The 4,723-nt window shown below is 36.2% G+C and overlaps 2 long non-coding RNA genes across 3 annotated transcripts; both read right to left on the minus strand.

Moving 5' to 3' along the window:
• Positions 1 to 296: 296 nt before the first annotated feature.
• Positions 297 to 2,012, minus strand: LOC122035188. Of its 2 annotated transcripts, none has more exons than XR_006126926.1 (5): positions 1,949 to 2,012; positions 1,293 to 1,408; positions 1,162 to 1,227; positions 804 to 959; positions 297 to 340 (listed from the first exon to the last, which is right to left on the minus strand). It is a non-coding gene; the product is annotated as an uncharacterized LOC122035188 (long non-coding RNA). The 2 variants fall into 2 exon arrangements; XR_006126925.1 differs by having other exon boundaries at positions 804 to 1,080.
• A 391-nt stretch (positions 2,013 to 2,403) lies between these two features.
• LOC122035361 lies at positions 2,404 to 2,878 on the minus strand. Its single transcript, XR_006126957.1, has 3 exons — positions 2,818 to 2,878; positions 2,613 to 2,729; positions 2,404 to 2,490 (listed from the first exon to the last, which is right to left on the minus strand). It is a non-coding gene; the product is annotated as an uncharacterized LOC122035361 (long non-coding RNA).
• Between the last annotated feature and the right edge of the window lie 1,845 nt (positions 2,879 to 4,723).

Raw genomic sequence — 4,723 nt, forward strand, 5'->3', positions numbered from 1 at the left:
CGAATAGATAAAACATTATAATTCTTTTGCACACAAACTGGTACAACATATATACATTCACAAAAACTGTTTGCAACATATATACATTCAGTTGTCTTTTATACATCTTGTCTCAATCAAAAACTGGTACAACATATATGTACATTCACTTAAATTTATAAACTTCTACAATTACTACAAGCTATCCAAATATGACCACAAGTAGTTTATCAGACCATAACCACAAAAGATAAGACCATAAAATTAAGTTTATCAGACCACAACAATCTTCACGTACTGGTCCGTTTTTTGCATACAGAATTTCATAGACTTAGCTTGCAAACCCAGCTTTCTCCCTTTTCTGAAAATAAAATATAATTAAAGCCATAGAAAAAAGTATAAACATGCATGTATAAACTGATAATCATTGCAAACTGATAATTGAAACGAATAAATCTAATAAACCACTACAAACTAAATTGATAATTGAAACAAACAAGCTCCAAAAGTAGAAAACTTATCAACATGTATAAATAATTATAAACTTCTTGCAGCTTTGCATCTTTTGTACAGTAGAAACCAAATTGTGAAGTACGTACATAAATCTGGACCTTCTGAAATGTTTAAGTAAAAGAATGGCCAAATAAGCACGAGAAACGTTGTCGCTTCACATTTTCATGAGTAGTCAAGCAAGTGAGCATGAAAAAAGTTGATGAATATATAAACTTGACATTATATCTTAAACCATGTATTATGTGAAAGAAGCTAGATCGAATAGCTAACAGCAACAACAGAAAGAAGGAATCATAGAGGAAGTCATGTACCTTATGTCTCAACATTACAGCAGCAACACTCTAGTAAGATCTCAAAGCTTGAGGATGTGCAGTTTGCATAAAAACCACAAAGCAGTATACTGAGCAACTACCTTTTTCATCAGTATTTAAGTCGCATGCACCCTTTCTGAACATTGCTTTAAGTTTCTGTATGCGTTCAACATTTGAAGAATTTTTTTCAATCAATATATAAGAATTGGCAACCACTGTTATAGCCTTGCATATAGCAAAATGAATAAAGCTCAATGGAGTGAATAGCTTCATGTAGCTGAAACCAAAAAATTGGGACAAGCATAGCTTAATGGAGATGATGTAAGAATTGGCAACAAGTTAATTCCAATAAACTGACCAGTCCTGCCCCAACATGATCACGAATGAAAGTTGCATCGATGTATCGCTCTTCCTCTATAGCTCTCTGTGGCAACAAGAGTGCTTAGAATATAAATTAAATACAATAAGTGTATAAGACAAGTTTCATACATTCATAATAGTCAATGCTGCTCCAACAATATCCTTTTTGTAGCACCAGTTATGGCCAACTTCAGCTTTGCAGCTTCTCCATAATCCTCTCTTAAAATAGCCTCATTCAATTGTGACTGAATTAAGGCCATCACATAGCATGAAACTATCAACAAAACTAAAGCCACAGTAGTATGAACAAAATTGTACACTAGAACATAATAAACTTGACTCTAACAAGAGGAAATCAAGTTTGGTATATTTAGTTAAGCTTCAACTTCTAATTTAGTGGTGTTGTTTGTGCTACTCTCTTTGGGCATAATAAGCCAGAGTGACCATGGTCCAAAACTTTGAACAAGACTGATTTTACCAGCTAGTTGATGGCCTATACCATGTGAATCATTTTCATATAACCTTTACAAACCTATAATAAGATCTGAACTAACATTGGCATAATCCAAATTGTGCTAACTATACCAATTTTATGGATCAGTATAACTGTTAGAACCAGCTGATATCATTTCAACTCGTCACAAGTGAAAATATTCGTGACCTATACCATATGTTGCTTTCATTTTTAAAAATCGTTGTTTTAAAAATGCACATGAATACTCATTTTCATTAGATTAGGAGTCTCCAATACGGAAGCTGAAAAATGCACATATGAAAATATTCACCCTTGTTTTATCTCGTATAACAAACAGTAGAGTAGTCTTACGAGGACAAAATCGTCTCAGCATCACCTATCATGAGGTAAACGAAAGCAACTAAGCAAAACTCAAATTAAAAGTATATGTAAAAAAGTTATTGTAAGACTCAATTTGTTCAGGGGAATATGGTTTGGTTGAAGCAGCAATTCGCCAGCTCCTACTCTGCAAGCAAGTACGTGCTGAATTCAAGAGTAAAGCCAACAAGTAGGAAATTAATGGGTAATTATGAAGAATATTTTACCATTTTTAACTAGCTATTAGCTAGGCCACAATCACTATAGTTGTTCTGGTTATGGAACTTGTTGGCTGATGCCTTCATGTATTCGTCAGTTAAATTTATATCAGAGTTCATAAATTTGAACCATAATGATGAAAAAGATGCACTTAAGGAGGAGACTTAATTTTTTTGAGACTTACTCAAGTGGGGATTTGAAAACAAAGAAGCATGCACCAATTGCCAAGTAGCACAGCAAGGGAACAAGCCCCTTTAAGTAATGTGAAGTTCCATCCTGTAAAAGTACCATTAGTTGAGTCTTGCAGGAAGAATTTTGGTTGAATCCTAGCATTTCAAAATAACTGAAAAACAACAACAGAAGTTAGTGTAACTAACAAGCATACCCCAATGAGTTACCTGTAACGTGAATGCTATTACTAGTATTGCCATGATCAATGAGCCAGTTTCTAACAGATTAAGATCAAGATCCATCTTGATTCCCGTTATCCAAGCCACCATAACACATAATGGAACCTTAAAAGGGCAAATTAGTACATTGTAAGCTATTCTTTAACATATACACAACATTTCATTTCAAAGCTACATCAAATTAAATCCTTACAACAAACATGGAGATCTGGGTTGCTGAACCAAGGGAAACACCAAGAGTAATATCCTGTGTGAGTTCAACAAGAAAAAATAATTATCACCATGAGAACAATCGTGTTTGACATTTGTTTTCCTTTATTCTTTGATTTGGGTGGATAAGCTAATTCATACGAGCAATGCAAATGTAAGTAATAGAAATGCATTTAGCAGCATCACAAATATGGAAACAATTTGATATGAAATATTATGTTTTAAGAAATTTATACTGACATATTTGCCTTGTGTTGCTCAACAAGTTATGCACCTTCATGCATCAATATCAGAAACAGTATGATCTCACACATAATGCCCAAATGTTCTTGCGAGTCCAGCTATGTGTATCTATTATGAGAAAATATACAAAGACCAAGTCATTTAAAGTTTAGTGTTCCAAAAGAAATAAACACGTCGAGTTAGTATAATTTAACTGTTAGCAAGCTCATGATAACATGCACATCAACAACAAAAGAGTCATGAATTAGAATTGCGTACAGATTACTAAAACAATTTTATAAGATAAATTGGCTACATATTGTGATTGCTAACATAAAATGCAGATCATTTGTCTGTAAGTGTTGAAGTACCAATCACAACACAAGCAGCAGGCAATAAGATCCATCGAACCACCAAACACAAGACGGTTAAGTGGACCAAACACAAGACGGTTAAGTGGTTACCCATAAATTGGTTTGATACTCCATGGAGAATGAGCAACAGAAACTAGAAATTGTGATGAAGACGGCGATAACTTCAGTATGTCTTTCATCTGGTAAGAAATTGCAGTCCACACAAAGGATCTGAAACCCTGCCAAAGTATATAAAAATGACGATCGAAATTACGTCTTTTATAGAGAAACAAGATCAATGAAAACTACCAAAAAGGCAAGTACAAGAATGAATCGACAAAGAAGCCCTACTCTACAAGGTCGGAAATAAGAGCCAAAGGAAGGGAACCTGAGTGAAGTAGACCAAAGTGACGAGCCAAAGGAAGAAAACTCCGAAGGAGGCCCGCATCCGTGTCGCCCAGGAAATCCACATCTCGATATGTCGTACGGTGCTCAACTAACGCAGCCCTGAAAACTGGGGGGCGAACAAATCAAGAATGCACTCGACGGCGAGATGACCGGGAAGATTTGCTCCGGAGATTTGGTTTTCCCCTTGGGGATTGGCTTCGGTTCGTCCCCTCTTCGTCCCCCTCACCCAAACTCCTCCACAATGATGACGAGTTCATGTTCGGAGATCTCAACGACAACATCCTCATCAAGAAGCAGGTAAGATGAAACCCTAATGAGTAAGCAGAGGAAAGAGGTGAAGGGAGACATTAACCTGATGACACTTCCACCGGACAAAAGAGAGAGCATCGACCATGCCCTAGACGTAGTCAAGCTAGCAAACAAGGTTCGACGAGTTCTCGTCATTGGCGCATGTTCCGATGAACAAACTCATCACCTTCCTCCACCTCCTCTCCACTTAAAAATTTGTGGAGAGGGGTTCGCCGGAGAGGGGTTGAATGAAGATGCTTAGGTTTTCGGTAGCAGGAGCGTGAAGAGATCGTATGGAGAGAGGGAAATAAAAATGGATAAGAGGGGTTCAGGAAGGCTAAGGCGGAAAACACGGCGTCAAAAATTTTTCACAGAGAGGGAAAAACACCGAAAGAATAAAGTAAAAGACAACGGTTTTCAAAACTGTTGTCGTATCGCCTAAAAAAGTGCTTAAAGACAACGGTTTTAGATAACCGTTGTAAAATGCGTTGTTGATTTAAAAAAATATTGCTCAACGACAACGGTTTTCACAAAACCGTTGTCTTTTGTATTTTATGGGAGCTCAAAGACAACGATTTTATCTAAAACCGTTGTCTTTTACCAAATTTACAACAGTTT

This window comes from Zingiber officinale, chromosome 11B (assembly GCF_018446385.1).
Source record: "Zingiber officinale cultivar Zhangliang chromosome 11B, Zo_v1.1, whole genome shotgun sequence".
Lineage (NCBI taxonomy): Eukaryota > Viridiplantae > Streptophyta > Magnoliopsida > Zingiberales > Zingiberaceae > Zingiber > Zingiber officinale.